This window comes from Natator depressus, chromosome 12, assembly GCF_965152275.1.
Source record: "Natator depressus isolate rNatDep1 chromosome 12, rNatDep2.hap1, whole genome shotgun sequence".
NCBI lineage: Eukaryota > Metazoa > Chordata > Testudines > Cheloniidae > Natator > Natator depressus.
In genome coordinates, this window is record NC_134245.1 from 17718553 (window position 1) to 17738436 (window position 19884).

The 19884-nt window shown below is 40.5% G+C and overlaps 2 long non-coding RNA genes across 3 annotated transcripts in view; one reads left to right on the plus strand and one right to left on the minus strand.

The window, feature by feature from the left end:
- The window catches only part of LOC141996841 (uncharacterized), a 209182-nt gene that overhangs the window by 53719 nt on the left and 135579 nt on the right, over positions 1–19884 (plus strand). The window lies entirely within an intron of this gene.
- LOC141996842 (uncharacterized) overlaps positions 1–19884 on the minus strand; it is a 185241-nt gene that overhangs the window by 30660 nt on the left and 134697 nt on the right. Inside the window, exon 2 of the long non-coding RNA XR_012641621.1 lies at positions 2555–2648. This is a non-coding gene — a long non-coding RNA (uncharacterized LOC141996842). The remainder of the gene's footprint in view (positions 1–2554; positions 2649–19884) is intronic.

Consider the following 19884-nt stretch of genomic DNA (forward strand, 5'->3'; position numbering starts at 1 on the left):
GAGCAAAATTTGGGCCAGAATTGTTAAGTGATCACTATTGGTATGGGATTGCTATAAGGACTCCAATCATGGAAAATGAAATTTCCTAAATTGTTCAGGGCCAAGTACTATCCAGAGAATTACAGTGTAAGCTTTCTCTGCTCTTTTGCCAATAATCACACTCCACTTCAGTGGGTTAGATTCTGCACTCATTTACACCAAAGTTAATCTAGAGTAGCTCCACTGAAGTCAAGAGGGTTACACTGGTGTAAAACCAGTGAGAGGGGAGAATCAGGCCCACTGCATTTAAATCTGGAGGAAAATTTTAGCATCCAGATTTCACCATTGTGCCAATTCTTGAGCCATAGCTATCTATTTGGCAATAGAAATGGGAGCTGCTGCCTATAAGATCTAAACCAAGCTCAAACTCATTTCAGACAAGCTGTGTTGGAATATGATTTTGGCACTCAAAGATTTAGCCTCATTGACTGAACTAGCATATCCCGAGGAGTAAAAATCTTTAGTGAATGTTGAAAATGGAGAGAAAACCTTCTTTGACTTTAGATGTGGAGTTCTGAGCGAGCAAGTGAGGGAACAGCATAGGGTCAAATGAACAGCACTTAGATAAGTAAAACTTTCCCACTGATTTTTTGGTTTTCAACATTTTTAAACAATGCTACCCTGCTTCATTTAAGGGTGTCCAAATGCACAAGCAATAGGATTTTTAAAAGGGGATGAGAAAATGCTAGTTTTCTGATAGTAGGAAGAAATAAGTGCTTTAGCAATGGGTATTTGCCCTATTCAATCTTTCTCTGGATATTAGCAATTTGTGCACTGTGAAATGATAGATTACTTGACTGTTTTTGGTGAAATGGAGTCATGAAGTCAGCAGTGAAGTTCACTTAAGTGGATAACTGAGTGATAAATAAAGAGCCAATTTTTCAGACAGGGCATCTCTGTTTATGACCCCCCCCCCCAGTAGAATTTGCATGCACAAGCCCTGGTGCATAAATCAAGTAGACACCTCCCAGTTAAGCTGATTGGATGTGCAACTCCCATTTGCATGGCCACATTCTACAGTTTGCACCAGCAACATATTCTACATGCAAAAAATATAGGCACAAAGTTATAACACTGGTTGAAACACCTTTGAAAATGAGACCCTGCACGGGTGAACACACTGTTTAACCACAGAATGTTTCTGTATGCCTGTCAATTAAACTTAGATGAGCTGCCCTACAGGGCTCGACACTGGCCTATCGTCATAGCTCTACATTAGGGGTGGTGTAGAGATTTATGGTGGAGCAAGAGCAGCAAGTCATGGAGCCCAGGGGGGTGGGTGGGTGCAGGAAGAGTTTGGACCCCACAACCTGGCTGATATAGGAACAGATGAGCCACAGCTCTGCCCCATACCATCTCCATTGGAGTGGCTAGAGACAGCAGCAGTACTCGTTCTGTGGTGACTCTGCTGTCCCTGAGCTCAAGGTCTTAGGTTGTGCCTGACATGAACACCCTGTGATATAGCTTTGTTAATGAACATATCGTACTATTGCTGTGCTGTGCCTTATGTTGTGATGGCTAATGGAAGAGGGAAAAGAATATGGGAAATGGACTGATTCTAGCTTGGTTTTTGTACTCTTCCAGATTCTGCTAATTCTGAAAGATCACATCTCCCTCCACGTAGCCTCGTCATAGAAGAGGAGAAAAAAAGTAGAAAAATGATAAAGGACCTAACATGGCTGGCCACATCCACCTAGTCTTTTGTGTCAGCCTTTTCCTTGTACAATTACTTTGCAGTTTGTTTGTGAAAAAAAAATCTTGTATTTCAAGTGTCTGAATTTTTCTTTCTTGAAAATTCCTCCAATCTTTCAAAGTGAAAATGAATGCTTTATTTACTGAAAGAACGAGGAGTACTTGTGGCACCTTAGAGACTAACAAATGTATTTGAGCATAAGCTTTCATGGGCTAAAGCCCACTTCATCAGATGCATGCAGTGGAAAATACAATAGGAAGATAGATAGATAGATATATACAGAGAACATGAAAAAATGGAGGTTGCCATACCATACCATTGGCAACCCCCATTTTTTCATGTTCTCTGTGTCTATCTATCTATCTATCTATCTATCTATCTATCTATCTATCTATCTATCTATCTACCTACTGTATTTTCCACTGCATGCATCTGATGAAGTGGGCTTTAGCCCACGAAAGCTTATGCTCAAATAAATTTTTTAGTCTCTAAGGTGCCACAAGTACTCCTCGTTCTTTCTGCTGATACAGACTAACATAGCTACCACTCTGAAAACTGTCACCATGCAAGGCTTTATTTACTGTGTCACAACCTGGCCCTCTCCCCCTCTCTCTGGATGGACACCAGTCTGTTGTGAGTGCGCCCAACCACTAAATCTCATGTGCTTTTAAGCCCCCTGGCTCTGGACAGAGGCTGATCACTGGTCCTGGCTCTGGGATGGGGGTGGTCTCAAGTGCACTCCCAGGTGCAGATCCCATGTCTGACACCTTTCTTGGGCAGTGGGACCCTGCAGTCTAGCCATCAACCCCCTGAAACCAGTACCTGATCCATCCTGATCTCAGTTGTTTAGATATGTTCCTCTGGAATCCACCTGGTCATGGGAATTCTGGTTTCTTGATTAATTCCTCCAGACACACTGTCAAGAAAGCCAAGAACACAGGATTAGCATAGGATGGGCTGGTAAAATGTCACAGAATCAGAATTGGTGGCCCTAGATTGCTCGGTGCCAGCTTCTGAGACACAGCCATAAGAATCTCTGTCACGCCTCCCACCCCCCAACTACAAAATGGAAGCTCTAACCCCCAGTGGAGGCTACAGTACAACATGAGGGACACACTCCAACATGAAGATTCCAATACAATGTAGAGACCTCTGGAAAAAAATGGCATTCCCAAAACGAGATGGAGTTCACTGCGTGACAAAGATGTATTCCCAATAACTCTGACTGGTCATCTAAAATATACACTGGTCAGACCCAGAGACTTCAACAGTTTAAAGTTCTTCTAATCATGCTAGAGACAGTATTTCCCACAAGGTGCATCGGGGTTAGTTTCAATAACTTTGTATTACACAAGAGAAGTTTCTATATTCAGCGTTTCACCACTTCAGCTTGGCCATGAATGGGGTTTGACCCCCTAGACCTTCAATGCAGAAAGTACAAATCTCCATCTCTTGAGCCAAAGGATTAGATCCTCTAGCTGCCAGCTGTTGCTTAAAAAACCCAATCTAAAATGATTTTTTTCAAAATTTTCATGGAAAATTCCCCCTTTGCCATGGAAAAAAAAATCAAAATGAAACTAAATTAAATTTACATTTAATTCCAAAGAAGAATTTATATTTTGTTTGGTTTCCAAAAAAGATTTCAATTTTCATATTTTCCCTCCCTCACCTCTCCTTGTTTTACCTGCCCCTCTTTTTCCATGGGAGGAGGGATTTATAAAGGGAGAGAAAGGGGAGAAAATAAGAATAGAAAACAGATTTTTTTCTTTTTGAAAAATGAAACACAAATTTCCATTTGAAATGAAATTGTTTAATTTGATTTGAAGTTTGTCTTTGAAAAATCAAAATTTTATCAAAAGTGAACTGTTAAGGTGAAATATTTTGATTTAACTGAAACTGTATTTTTCTACGAAAAATGCTGGTTGAAATTATTTCCACCAGCTGCACTCACTAGTGTCCTACACGGACCAGTTGTGGGAAGCAGAGAAGACCCACACTTCCTAGCAATATACACAAGTCACTCCATTGTTTCTTTACTATGGGCATACCAGACTGGGAATTAGGCAGAATATGGATGACAACAGGCTCTAGGGATGTGGAATCATTTAGCCTAGCACTCTCATTTCCCTCGTGTTCTACCGTGTTTTGTAAGCAGCACTAGATGATAATTTAGATTGTCTCACTGGAGGATGAATACAAAAGGGTTATTTTAAAGAAAGGAAGGCAGACATTCCAGTGCTTAGATCAAGGCACTGAGACCTTGGAGACTGAGAACAATGGGAGTTTCTGCGTGCCAAGTACTTAAAAAATTTGGTCCTAATTACCTAAAAGGGAGTACAGAGGAGTCAGTAACAGCAGAGTCATAGCACAGCAGGCTGGGCTCAGCAAGAGTAGTTTGTTGCACCCTTTGCAAGGAGGACAATGTACTAGTCCAGGTGGAATTCTGACTGGCTCAGGCCTCTGCTCCTGTCACTTTGACTGCAACATAGCCCCTTTGCACTCATCCACACAAGCCTCTTGTCCTCCACAGAGCCCTCCAGTGAACACTGGAGTTGCTATTCCTGAGATTAAACACAAACAGAAAAAAACCCCTTAAATAGACAATTCTCCCATCCCCCAACTTTCAACCCCTTTTATACATTGCAACTAAGGCAAAGATTCCAACACTTTTTTAGATCACCTTTAATAGTATATTTTTGCACGGTCAAAGCTGAAATCAACAATGGTACTGCAAACTGATTTTAAACACTTTATCACGCATAATGCACCAGTCAAATATGCAAATTCAATACCATACAGGAGGATTAAAATACTATAGCATAAGCGGTTTGAAAGGGTTTTTTTTTATATGTACAAGTACTGATAATTATAATAACAGAGATTAACCTGTTCTAAAAAAGAATGGGAAAGGAGCTAGTTTCACCTTCAGAAAGGCTTATGTAGGCAGAGTGAATGAATAGAAAATGAAATATGCATAGTAAAATATCTAAGCCACCAGAAGTGTTACATTCTGCACATTAGGTATATATAGCTAAAATATTTCACAAGTCATAGTTAACTGTAGGCTAAATGTCATGGGTGAAATCCTGGCCCAGCTAAAGTTAATGGGATTTTTGCCATTGACTTGAATAGGTTGAGGATTTCACACCTAGTGCATCATACTACAATGAGTGCCATTAATAACTATTATGAATATGTTATATTAAATACTCATTATTAACTACTGACCATACATCTTGTTTAACTTATGAAGAATAATAATGAGATTTATACAGACCGTCATCTAACAGGAGCACTGAAAAGTTCAGGTACTTTGAATGGACATCAGCATCAAAGTGTACTGGATCTTTACAAGGTTTCAGAATCAGCTGTTTCCTCATCTTATGGATTCCATTCTGATTTTTTTTTTATGCCTGCCAGTTTTTGCTTCTGACAAATCTTTTATGCAGCAAGAGGGGTGCATTAGCTGCATACTGTGTGCAAACAGCAGCTCACACGCAAAGAGGTCCATAGTGTACTGAGGATGGATAGCAAATATAGGTACAAGAATGATACTGTATTGATTACTAGGGAACTGTGGAGATCTCTACACAGTCCTAATACTTCACACAATACTCAGCAACATCTGTGCATACAGAGGGATTAATCAGTAGGTTGCATACTACAGCAAGGTGAATCCACATCTATCATGCTGGCATGCCTGATGCATGAAAACAGCCTTAAAAAGGGGTGGTTCAAACAATGGACAAACACTTGCTTGTTTCTCTTTGTGTTGGCAGCGGGGGAGGGAATTAGAATGCTTCATTCATAATGGGCTCCCATCCTTCCTGCCCAAGTATTTTTACTTACTTTAGGATGATAATTGATTCTATTACCGAGACAATATTTATCTCCCAAAAACAAACCAAAATTCAGTGTAATAAAATCAGTGTAATTACCCGGCATGCTGAAGCACATGGCTTGCTTTATACATTTCATTAAATATTTTTCTCTGTTTTGTAATAACGGGGAATTATTCAAAAACAATTTCTTTAACCGTATGGGAAAAGCCTCAGCTGATTGCATATTTTTGTCATGCGTTATGGTTATGAAATAATGAGATCTTGTGAGACCCTTGCAAATTATTGTCTCCCCATCCCCCCTGGCCTCCAGCTTTCCTCCCTTCAGTTAAAGTTAGGTGCTGGAAGTAGTTATACTTCATTTGAACAAATCAATGTTATGCCTCACGTTCTCAAACACTGAGCTTGGAAAGAAAAGACTAAATTTACATTATTTTGTGCAATTTCCATGGAAGAAAAACAAAACATACTTTGTGCATAAGAAACATTATTTTATCACAATTTACCCCTTTTAAGCCCAGTTCCCTTTTTTGGCATGTGCCAATAGCAAGTAGCTTAGCTCAGTAAGGGATATCAGATGCTCTTTTGTTTGAAAAGGGTATGTTGGCCAGAAATGTAGATGTATGAAGGACCAAGCATGCAGCATGGAGGATCTTAGTGGGACGCCTTCAGAAAGGAGTGTGGAAACTGGGACTGAACCTTCAATTTCCTGGAGTAGGTCTACCATTTTCCATAATCATTAAAGCCCCAGATTATCCCTCCCAATGACAAGCCCATGGAAGGGGAATCCATTGGAGGAAATGGCCAGTGGAGTCTTGCCCAAGTCCCTCAATATTATCCCCAGAGGGTGAAATAAGGTTTGCACCTCCACACACATCCCTAAGTAAAAGGTTACAGGGCACACTCCCATGAGCAGCTGGAGGTCAGGGACACTGGTGCAGAGGCATCAGATCGCTAGTCTTGCTCTGGCCTCTGGTGCCCCACCCCCAGCTCCTTGGCAATGCAGCTCCATTTAATCTGATCTACCATAGAATCATAGAACTGGAAGGGACCTTGAGAGGTCATCTAGTCCAGCCCCTACACTCATGGCAGGACTAAGTATTAGCTATACCATTCCACACAGATGTTTGTCTAACCTGCTCTTAAAAATCTCCAGAGATGGAGAATCCACAACCTCCCTAGGCAATTTATTCCAGTCCTTAACCACCCTGACTGTTAGGAAGTATTTCCTAATGTCCAACCTAAACCTCGCTTGCTGCAATTTAAGCCCATTGCTTCTTGGCCTATCCTCAGTGGTTAAGAAGAACAACCCTTTACCATGGACTGCCCTTGGCCACTGCTTCCCCCTGTACAGATTCTAGCCCCTGTGGAAATGGCTTCTGTGGGGTTCAGAGGGTGGGGGGTGGGTGTGACACTGTGGCCACATTTTAGCTAAATTTATCCCATTACATTTCCCCAAACTTGGCAATTACTTTTTAAATAAAATCTTCCATTCTTACCTTCAGCCATTGTTCTCCATGGTGACACCATCTTCCTGGCTGATCTGTTTGTATACTGTACAAAACCTCACCCCCGTCAGATCCTGGGTAAATTTATACTTTCCAGTAAAATTTCCATGGTCCTAAACTCTCTCTAAAAATAAGAACTACTGCAACAAGCACTTCCAACATGACATTGTAGCGACAAAACTGCTGATTTGCAATCATTGCTGAGATGGTGCTGCTGGGAAAGAAGTGGTTCACATCAGCGGTGTTGGAAGAGTTTTTAATCATAGGGGTGCTGAAGGCGGAAACCATGGTATTTGGCTTGTTATTAAAACTTCAAGCCAGGGCGGGCAGCAGCACCACTAGCACTCCCAGTTCCAGCTGCTATGGGTCACAGTGTGTTGCTTAAAGTAAGGTGTGTAGCACATTGATAGTACCAACGAATGGATATTTGCCGGTTGGCTCATTGCTATCAATTTTCTTTAGAGATAAATAAAACATTTTAAAATGCTTTAAACTCTTTGTATTAAATAGTCAAGATTAAACCGAGCTCACATCACTGTTCAGTTGGAGAAAACACTTTTGATCTACCTGATGCAGGATCACTGTTGATTCTTGAACCTCCGATGGCATAAGGAACTCCTTAATTTATCTGCTCCCCTTACAATTTTCATTCCCTTAGTAGTCTTCCTTGATATTTTTAGGACACCCATTGAAACTCTGCCATCTGCAAGTCTCAAGTTTGTCACTTGAATGACAACCATTGGTGACCTTCTTGGTGCCCTTTTAGCCTTCTATGTTTGAAATGTGAAAGAGAGCTTTGCTGCTTTTATATAATCCGGACTTTGTCCTTCAAGCCATCTGCTGATTACAAAATCCATATTATTAGTTGAAATGTGCCATGCCAACATCTGGTCAAATGTCCATATTTCATCTATGTACTATATCACCTTGAGGTGTCCTTTTATTAAGTTTAGTGTTTTAGTCTTTCTATGCTGGTAGTGAAGTTTTTTTCAGTGCAAGAATTATTTTGCTCATTTTGAAGAGTTGCTCCTGGCTATGTGTTTATTTTATATATAAGGAAGGTTGTAATAACAATGTGTCACTTAGTTTTCTCTATATTGAAATTTTCTAACCCCCTCCCCCATCAGATAATCAAAAGGAAATTTTAACAACATCATATGCATTCTCCATAATTTCCACTGGCTACCAATATGTTTCACATGGAATTCAAGGTATTGTTTTTTAACCTATACAGCTCTGAATAGTCTGTGACCTGGCTAACCCTGGCTAAATCTAAGCAAAGATGCACAGGAAGCAAACAAAATAATGACGCAGAAGTCAGAATATGGCAACATGGGCTATTGAGAAAGATGATCATTTAAAAAGTAAATTTCAAACAAACAAACAAATGGAAAAGTTAGAAAAGTGAAATTATTCTTTCTAGCTTCTGGTGGAAGATGGTTAAGAATAATTAATATAAACCAGATACAAATCTGAAGTGCCAGCATTTAGAAAGATGAATATTTGACAGTTTGTCAAATAAACACATCTTATTGCCACAAAGGAAAAATTCAAGTTTTTTCATGTACAATAGATGGCAGTTAACTCATTTGACAGATTGACATTTTTACCAACACCAATATTTACTGGTTTTACATGGTTATTGCAACATTTCCTCAATACATTTTTGGGGCAGAGCAGACTCAGTATTTACCTCTTCATGCCCACTCAATTCATTCTACAAGACCAAAAGTATACTGAGAAGTAGAGAAAGAAACAATTTCTGTTTAAATGGCTTAATTCCTAGGCAGGCTGGATGATTTCTCCAAGGGACCAACTTTGGTTATCAAGTGGATCCAAGAAATGTTCTATTCTATACTGAAAACATTTTAAAAGAAGGTAAAATTCTTGCATTCTCCAGCAAGAATACCTGCAGTCAGTAGGAAAACTATAGCTGTAGATGTTTCACGTCAATCATTGTTCTAACAAAATCTACACACTTTACTCCCTATAGTCCCATTCAACTCAAATGGAACTACTCCTGTGTAAAATCAGGCTGGTGTTTGCATTGGGCTGGAAGTGCAGAGTGGACCAGGAGTTGGACTTGTGCTCTCTGGCTAATAGGATCATGACTCCAAAATAATGCTGCACTATTTTCATAGGCAGCACAACTATCAGTATACTCACGTTTCAAAAATACAGTTGATGGGGCTTTAGTAATTACATGAAGCTCCATGCAAATAAGAAACTGGATATATATGTTGGCAGGTTGAGACATGGATGTTGATTGTTGGGCATTTTGAAGAATGTAAACTGTCACCCAGTTCAGTTTTTAGCAAATGAATATTCCGAAAGCCTGACCCTCCCATCCTGCCACGGCTGGCCGGGCCTGATTCCAGGACTGATTCTTCATAGGAATGACTTCAGGTTTGATTCCAAGGCCCCAGTTCTCATTTACATTTACTTTGGCAGTGTACAGGGGCCTAATTGTTACCTTAAGGCTCCTTTACCCTGCTGGAGTCTGGGTTTTCTTAGTGTAACTGGGCCTCAGTGTAAATAAGAATCAAACTCCATGGCACCAGGATTTTCTTCTACTGCTCAAGCAATTTTTCATGATCACTCACTTAATATTTATTTCCCTCCTTTGAACTCACAGTAACTAAATAATTGTTAGAAGCACCTATTGCAAGACACTTCACAATTTTGTCATGAATGGAAACTGATGGCAACTGATAGCTTTAGCACACTTGGGGCCGAGTCCTTCTCTGATCTTCAACCCCATTCAACTCTAGGTCTCTTTATAGGAAAACAAACAAATATTACAGCATAGCAAAAGTGCAACCAGGTCCTTCTCTATCCCAGACCTTCAGATTTTATCACCACTCTGACCCACAGCTTCACAGGTTTGATTTGAACGTCTTAACATGTGGGTGCTCCATGCCTCACAAAGTCCCTTCCCCCTCACTCCCTGCCATTGCTGTCTCCTTAGACAGCATCTGAAAAAGCTCAATGGTCCACTGACTCCTGGCCAACTCTTTGCACGGAGGCTCAATTGTCTACATCTCAGTAAACTTGGACCAGTGAAAGATGAGGCATCTTTTCACTGCCCGATTGGTAAAAGAGGAGGGTCAATTTTGGAATAATTCAGTTAGTTTTAGAAGAGCTTGAAGAAGCTCACCAAGCTGCTTGCTTGTACAATCCCAACTCTGAATGCCCAAACAATCTAATCAGGATGGATGTCCCAGTGTCCTAGTGTTGCTCTGATATAGTGCCATCTTGTGGTATGTTAGCCATATAAAAACCCTGACTCAAAAGGTAATAAAAACAAACGTCTCCAACACAAATTAAGTTCTAAAAACTAAAGTGCTTTAAGTGGTATAAATCACAGTAAGAATATGTAAATTTGGCCATAACTTCAGCAGTTTTGCATGTAGCATCACACACCACCTGCATGATTAATGAAGGAAATGCCTTCCAATTATGGATTGCTGAAGGTGCACGGATAGCTACATGCATATAATTATATATCCAAGTGAACAGATGGAAATTTTGCAACATCAAAACCTTCTCTCATTATTTGCTGTTTCTTGCTCTGTAAATTCTAAGAAACCATGGAGTGCTATACATCTTGATATGTAATTTCTAAGCAAAACATAAAGAAGATGAGATAAAGCTTTGGACATGACAGAGTGACTTATCAGAGTGGTGTCATCAGTGATGATCTGAAAAGGATCCAGAAAGCAATGAAACAAGGGACAGATGCTGCTTTTACAACCACTGGTAAAGCATGGCTCCAGGGTTATGATTTTAATGAAATTTCCAGATATACTGTATAACTGGTATTTAAAGGCAGAGTTAGGCTAAAAGGGCCTGGATCCACCATTATATTGCTATTCATACTTGCAAAGTTTCCTCCCCCTCCCACTCCAATAGATACTTTCTGCAAAAACAGAATCAACTCACACACCCTTCCAAAAATTGAACACCAGCACTTTGCCTAGTGGTATAATCACAGAGGAGAGTACACTTGCAATTGGACCTGAAAACCTGCCTCACTGGCCTAAGCAATAATGCCAAAGTTGGCTCTGCCTGTTACTAAAGCCAGGTATAGATTTCCTCTGTGTTCCGGTGAGTGTATGTTTCACATGTTTTGTAAAAGGATGGTAAGTTTTGACCCCGTGTTGTGAAAAATGCCTGGGGAGATAGTCCAGCTTGCTGAATCACTCCCAGTTATGTTTCAGACAGCAATAGGCTAAACCTAAGGACCAAATAAAAAGTGTTGGATACAGAAAGAAATTAAAATAGGAGGCCGAGGAACTTTTTTAGGCAGATGATAGGCAAGATCTTCAGCTGGTGCAAATCAATGCAGCTGAGGATCTGGCCATAGTCCTATACTAACTTCCAATGAACTCAAATGAGAGTTTTTCAATTGATTCCAGTCCATGTTGGATCAGACCTTTTCTCCCCAGCATGCTGTTTGTTGAATGGTTGGTAACACAATTTCTCTCTTTGAAATAATAATAAATGCTGTTATTTTTTCTGATGTGCTATCTAACTTTAATATTTTTGCTTAATATTTATTTTTTATATTTACTCAAGCTGGTCAAACTTTTTGTATCCAAACATTTTTTGGAGTGGAAAATAGGGTGGAAAATGGCTTTTTTCAGTAAATGGGCATTTTCATGGGGGAAAAAAGTTCTTTTCATTAAATATTTTGGGGGTTTCACCAAACCATTCCCCCTCTTTTTTAAATCCGTTTTTGGATTTTGGATGGGATAACATTGGCTTCAAGTCTAGATTTGGTCAATAGTTTGGGTCACACTTTATAAAGATTCCACTTACAGATGCTTTATAAAAGGGTTAATGAATGAGTAATAGATGTTCTATGCATTTTACAGACATCAGTTATAAGCGTATCAGTAGAAGGTGAAATAGAGGACTGTAAGACATAGGTATAAGCAACCTGTTAGACTCTAACAGTCTATAACAATTTAACAATTAAAATATCATTTATTAATCCTTTATAAAATACTTACAAATGGAATCTCAATATGTAGTGCACAGTATGAAGTACTAAACTCTGTCATTAAAACGTACATAATTCACATCTGGCCAGGTAACTGATATCAACCAGGAAAGAAAATGAAATCACAGCATGAGAGGAACCAGTTCAGACTCGATCTGTACTGATCTGCTGTGCCAAGTCTACTTTTATACTCAGAGACTCTCTGATTTTTGGCTCTATGAGCTTCAACCCATGAAAAAATGATGGGTTAGCCAAGGTGGAGTTTGCCCTCCTCCTTCATAACTCCCCCATCTCTTCATCATCTTTACTACCATAGCTTCACCATCCCTTTTCCTTGACCTCATTTTATACTGCTATTTGAGTAGTTCAAAATGAGTGAAATTTACACTTTTGCAGAAGGTTCTTACAAGGCATATGCACCTTTTAACTGAGAGGTATGCAGTACCGTGGCCCTTGTGCTGACCCTCTGCATTCATCCAATGCAATTTTAGTACTTAAGCCTTTGACTTTTTACAGTGACTCTTGTTTCTCTGCAAACTGTAAAGTAATGAGGAATAATCGTCAAGTATGATAGTTCTATGTTAGTTTAAGGTTTAAGATGTCAGCTGGTATTATTAGAATATCTCAGTTGTAGGCTATTGAACTGAATATGATTAAAATACAATAATTTCAAGAGAGCCAACGTTTATGTACATTTAAAGGTTCAATGAAATGTAAATTAAGAAATGATTTTTCAGTGTACACTGGATTAGAAACAGAGACAAATAATTCCCCAGCTGTATCGTTGTCTTGAAATATTTCTGCAGTTTGTTACAAAGATGAATATTAGGTTCATTGTATAACAGCAGCTTGAAAAACCCACTTAGATTTTATTTTCCATCCTAGACAAATGATGCATTTTATCATATATTTTAAATGGTAAGCTATATTAATAATGCAAAATCACCTCACAAACAGCTACAAGCTGGTACTAAAAATACAACATAATTGATTATATTTTCTTCTTTTTATAAGAAAGGTAAAGGCACTAGATAATTTTGCCCAAATGTTTCTAATTTTCAAGCATTTGCAGGTTCCTTTACAAATTCTTTTCTTTTTACACATTTTTTACATTTTCTTTGTTTAGCGTTGATGGCTACCACTGGTTCCAGAGAAGGGACATAGATGTCAAACTGTAGCTTTCACACAAGAAGAGTTGTTAATATAATAATCCATACCATGCCCAGAGGCCCGTGCACCAATTCTGCTACTAGAGCCATGAGGGCAAATTCATGAGCCCCACTGAGCTCTGAATAGGCTCAGGCAAGGGTCAGCCTGCATAGATTTAGTTACAGGATTGGGGCCTAAAATGGAAAAGCAACGTTGCACGCATTAGACTCAAACATCGGTAAATCAGCAGATGTGAAATGAATCAATTCACTGACTACTGTGGTTCATATCCAGCCCTGGTTGAACTCAGTGAAGTTGCATCCTTTTTGCACCAGTGCTGAATTTGTTCCTATGGATGTAGTTATTCTTGATGAGAGCTCTGTACAATTCTCCAGAGTTTGCCTCTAATAATTAAAATATATACAGCTAAGTGCTCTGTTCTCTTAGCTATACCTGGGGAAAGTATTGGTTGGAGCTTTCTCTTGTGAATGGTAGAATTCTGAGCTTTTCCTATGTGCAATAGTGTGTGAGTTACTTATGCAGTGGGCAGAAAGGGCTCCACCTCCCCCACCCCCCTCACCCCCACCCCCCGCAGGACTTTTTTTTTCTAGACACTGTGCCTGGTGGTTCACTTTTCTTTCCTTCTGAAAACTAAACTGGCTGGTTAGGAAGAGATTTGTGGCGACTAGTGATGTGGTTTTGGCCTAGGACATTTTATTTTGTTTTGTTTCACCTGTTTGTTAATCTATCACTGTAAAACTAGAGTGCAGTGTAACAACTCCACACTGGACCTGAAGGGGTTAATGAGAGCCTGTGGGCTTAATCAGCCTTAGCCTTCTACACCTGCAGTAGGTGTCAAGCCTGGAGGGAGGTGTTAAAAGGGCTGAAGGTGGCTTGGATGGGGGCTGGCCAGGAAGGAAAGCAGATTGCTGGCTCTCACTCAGCAGGGGAAGACTGGCCTGCTGAATGCTCTGAGCCTTGGGATGAATGGGGGCAAAGGGCCCAGGTGAAGAAGAGCTGGCTATGATCCTGCAACTGGCCTAAGCTACAAATCCACCTCCAAGGAGGAAGCTGGTGGCAAAGGTGACATTTGCCATCCCCCACAATGATGTTCAATGAGTCCCAAATTATTGTCAGAAGACCAAAATCTGTACAAACCTATCCAATGTTAAGCAGTAGAATAGCAGCAGATTGGAGTTTTTGTTCATTATATAAATTACAGCAAAATACTGACACAGTAGCCAAATTTTACTTTTAAAAAAAAACTCTTAAGATCCAAGATTTTCAGGTGTTTAACTAGCCCCTGGATGTCTGGAAGGCTGGTTGTTTTTTTTAAATAGCAAAAGTGAGGTGGGTCCAAAATACCCACTTGCTCCTCAATAATGGAACCCTAGAACCAGCTCTGGCTGGGGGTGTGGGGCTCCTGTCATAAGGTGGGAAATGAGACACACTGTTTGAAATAGAGCCCAGCTGCTGTCACACAGATTGGGAGTGGCTTTGAGGAAGCTCCTCAGTAGTTAGTTGGGAAGAAGCTTAGAGGCACCACATTTCCATGGTGGCATTCCCAGATCAGTGGAAGGTGCTGACAAGCAGGGAAAAGTAAGTACATGCCAGAGAAGTGTTCAGGGACTGAAAGAAGAGTCTGTAGCTGCCTAAACAAGATCCCTGGGCTGGAACCCCCAGGAGATGGTGGCCCTGGCGCTTCCCGAAACCAAGAGGGGAAGTACGATGAAAGACTGAAAGATGCCAGGAATGATGAATCCCTGATGGGGGTCAAGAGCCTGGCACAGAGGCCATGAGACTTTGGGCTTTCCTGTTTTGTTGGACTGGAAGGGATGGGACTCTAGATGACTTGGCCAGAGAGCTGAGTCACAAGAAGAAGTAGACCCCTGCAGGACTGGAACAACTGTCAGCAAGGGATATTAGAGGAGGAGAGCCTGCTACACCAGCCCAGCCACCAGAGGGCACAACAGTCAGTGAGTTATATGCTTACAAGTGGTTATGTAGACTGTGTGAGTCCAGTTACCTCTGGAGAGGGGGTCTTTACGTTCAACAGAAGTTAGTTTTTCTGCCCCAGTGAAATGCTCTGGTTTTTTGCCCAGAAGGGGCTGGAGTTTGTCCCATTCTCTCACTTTAATAACAATCTTTTCCATGTAACAATGATGTTCAAGTCAGAGCTCTTGGGGGGGATCCAACATTTGCTTGGGACTGTGGTATTTCCAGTGAATTTATCTGATCTAAGAAGGTATATATTTGTGATATGTGTTCCCTGTAGCTGAACAATCTCTAACTGAGCTGTAGCTGGAAAAAAAAATTTAGAGATGAGCCCAACATGCAAAATTTTAAATTCAGGTCCGAATTTGAAACATTCAGATTCAGGAGTGTTCAGATCTGGTGCTTTTGTGTAAAGAGCGCTTTGAATCTTGATCTAGATACCTAGTTCACAAATTTCTCACAGACCTAAAATTAGGGATGTTTTGGTCCAGGGTTTTGGTTTGGTTTTCAAAGTTCATTTATTGAGTTGGGTTTTCTAGCATCCCCAAATTTAGGGTGGCCAGAAATAAGGTTCTAATCTGGATTCATCTCTGCATCAAATATTGTCCCAAAGTCTTCCCTATATTATACTGATTATGGAAAGGACTATGCTGTATATGGCACCCATTTCAAGTTAGTTTCTTATATTACACTATTTTCAAGCTAGCCCTTAGAGAGATAATATTTCTCCTTTGTAATGATTTTACTATTGGAAAAGTTCATTTTGGAAAATGCCTGAAAAACAATGGGGCCACTTGGGGAATTCTTTTCTTCTTGAAGAATCTATCACTCTGTGGTAGCAGAGTCACTGGGATGTGTTATTTTGCTACATCCTATATCAATCTCTGTTTGATTATTATGTTATTGAGTTGCTTGTACCTTGAGAGATTAAACCACAGCTAGGTGAGCAAGAAGCAGAGAGCTACTGTGCTCTCTGAATATAAGTCAGACATCAAAATAGTTTTTGAAGTGTAGAACTACTGAGCTTTCACTTTGTCACATGAGCAGAAGCTGCCTTAGGCAAAGAGGAAAGGAGCTATTTTTTAAAAAATCTGCTGCAGCTCTTTTCACTACCTGAAGAACCATACATTCTGTGGAGCTATGGTTACATGCCTTTCAAACCCATCTTCTGCCTAAGGGCTGTCAGATGTGGCGCTGAAGCGAAGAGAGAGGTTTTTCCCGTTGTGAATCTTTGTAAGTTGGGAACCTGCTGCTTGCTGCAATAAGTAAATGGTTGGGCCACTTTGGAGCAGGACAGAGCTTTATTGATTTAGGAGCCTGGCAACATTCTTCTTTCACTTTGCTCTAGTTTAAGGAGGGTTGTTCTGTTCCAGCAAAATTTAGCAGAGTGAGAATGAGTTGCTAATCAGCAGGGATGAAACATCTCACCTCTGAAGAGGAAGATCCATCCTGAACAAAGCCATTCAAATCAGCGATCAGGTTAATTTAGCTTCAGAAGTCCCAACAATATTCTTCCCCCTCCATATTTCCCTGTGATAATTGTGGGTCTGCCATACTGTACATGGCAGCTACACTTGAACAGTATTGCACGTTTGTTAACAAGAGGATCCCCCATATATGACAACTTTCTTCTCTCCTTCCCTAGATGTAAATTCTCTCTGCAGTACCTTAAAAAGCATTCCGTAGCCAAATAAGATTTCCATGCCATACTGGTTGAAAATTTAAGGCACTTGTATGGTACTACTGTTGTATCCACACATCTCACAATTCTTATTGCATTGATCTTTAAAACACTGCAGCAAAATATTATTAGTCCCATTTTTATAGCTGGGTAACTGAGGCACAGAGAGACTAAATGGCCCAAATTGACACAGGAAGTCTGTGGCAGAACAGGGAATTGAGCCCAGGCATTCCTAGTCCCAAGCTAGCACTGTAACTACTAGACCATCCTTCCTTAAGTTCTGTTTCCCAATGCAGGCAATATATAGTGGAATTTTTCCATAGCGGTTCATTATACACTTCTTTGAAATGTAGATTCTCCAGAATATAATCTGGGAGTATTAAAATATATTTATAATAATGGAAGTTTGAACTGTTTGAGTACTAAGCACACATTTACAGAGCAGGGTACAAGTTTATTGGCAAAAGTAAGTGCTCATCCATGTAGCTGCCAAAGCCCACATTTAGATGGACTATGTGGGTCACTGAATATGCAGACTCACAGATACACCATAATTTGATATGCATGCACAAAAGTGGGGAGTTGGAGGGTGCAACTGGTGCATGCACATATTTCTGGAGACACTGATTGTGCCCTCCTTCAAAAATGTAGTCCTTGCTGTTGCAATAACAGGCTGCATGGTGGACTCCAACAGTACTGGTGCCCCTTCTTGACCTGAGCAGCTAGACAAAGTTCAGGGCCTTGTAGGATGTTCCAATTGTGAATAGAAATTGATGATGGAGTCTGGTATTTTTTGCGCACATTCCTTGTAAATAAACAAGACTGAATCAAAGTCCTGCTTCTCCAAACACAGAACCATGAACAAAAGGAGCAGTTTCTTAGCCTATAGGCCCACGCTTCATTCAGCCAGCATCACCAACCTGGACCCTCTCTCTAGGCTTCTCCCAAGGTCACACTGTATTTACAGGCTGCTGCTTGTCTTTCTTGCTCTGCCTCATCTATCTGATTCTTGTCTGCCTATCCATCCCCTTGTCTTTTTCACACACAAACACACCCACCTGGTCAGAACAGTACCCAGAGGAACCCTCTGCCCACATAATGCTAGTTTTAGGGCAGATGCTGTTTGGCCTTGTTTTAGGTATGGCCCCTTAACTTTCTCTTACAACTATCTTATGTGAAGGGTGCAGTCTGACCTCAATTTCAACAAAGTTTTAACTCAACCCATAACAAGGCTTAAACCAGTTCATAATGATATAAAAAGGCATGACGTCAGAACAAAAGGTCTTTTATGAAGTAATGTAGACTATATAATCCTTGCTAATTGCTACTAATTCATAACCTCCCTTTAGATATACTCAGATACATTTTGCTTTTATAACAATTTTGTTATGTTTTTAAGTCTTTAAGATTTTTAAATCACAACTATATTACAGACAATTGGTACTGTAAATATAATTGTTATCCCCCAAAGGCATGTTCACAATCTGGTTATTAATAAAATCCCCCCCAAAAAGGCATACCAAATAGAAGAAAAACAAATAAAAATCCATGAAAAACAGAAGTATATGACTTGAAAATAGAATGCCCATTTAAAGCTCCAAACTTCATTAGACAGAAGTCTTCCAGGCAAACGTTGTAGCATTACTTATTGTCAGAGTTTAATATTAGACTCCTCAATATAATTCACAAATGGTTTCTGCATAAATCTCCCTACATTATAAATGTTATAATCATGAATAGCCCTAGCAGGGATGGGCAAATTCATTCAGATTTGAACCTACTCAAATGTAGCAAGGCTAAAAGTTCAGACCCAAACCACTTAGAGACCAAGAAAAATGGAGCAGAGAAAGGTATGGAGCAAAACATACCGATGATAAAATATGGCTAAAATGAAAGAAGCTGTGAGTAGGCAGTGTGACAAATAGATTATGAAAAGGGGATAGACAGAGACAATTCTAATGCAGTAAATAGTGAAGAGCTCCTCCAAAGAGGAAAGAAGGTCCAGTGGTTAGAGCACAAGAATACAGCTTGGGGAACCTGGGTTCAAGTCCTGGCTTTCAAAGTCTGTGCCACTTAGGGCTAGGTTCACAAAGGGAATTAGGTCCCCGAATCAGTCCCATTAGGATTCACAAACCCCTCTGCTCAGCTGGTGTCTAAACTTTCTCAGTGCCTAAATTTCTACAGTAAAATTTCCCCAGGCACCTGTATTTTTTCCTGTGCCCATGGCCACAGCAGCCCTATGCCACAATTCTGGATGCTTAAGGCCTAGTGTGAACCACAGCCAAGGAAAAGATAGGCATACCTCTCCCTAAGTCTGATCCTGATCTGATACATGTCTTGGAGCTCACCTACCAGATCTGGCCGCTATAGGTAAGCTTGCATAAAACACTCTGAGGCAGAGGCAGGATCTCCCTCAACTTTTAGCTCAGTGATTAGGGTACTTGTACTTGCCTGGGATGTAGTAGACCCCCCAGTTCAAGTCCCTTTCCACCTGAGTGATGTGGTTGCCCACTTTGATTGGCTGTATTCCTTGAGGTTTCATCACATGACATTATCATTCATTAAAGATTCATCTTCAAATCCTGGAGACTCCAGGACAATCCTGGAGGTTGGCAACCCTACAGAGTGGGAGGGGGAATTTGAACTGGGCACTGCCATCTCTGAGGTGAGTGTTATAACCACTGAACTATGGGATATTCTGACGTGGGGCTCCCTCTGTCTCTCGTTTTGAAACTGTTCTACTGTGGCTAAATAATGAACGGAGCATTGGGTCAGAGAGCGAGCAAGCGAGAGATGGAGAAAGAACAAGCATGAGAATGACTTTGCAGCCTGGTGGTTAGAGCACTCACTGGTAGGTGGGAGATCCAGGGTCCAGTTTCCCTGTTCCACTGACTCTCTTGAACTATTTATCCGCAGTGGAGCAGCTTCACCAGGAGAAACTGAGGGAGCTAGGGTGACCAGATGTCCTGATATTA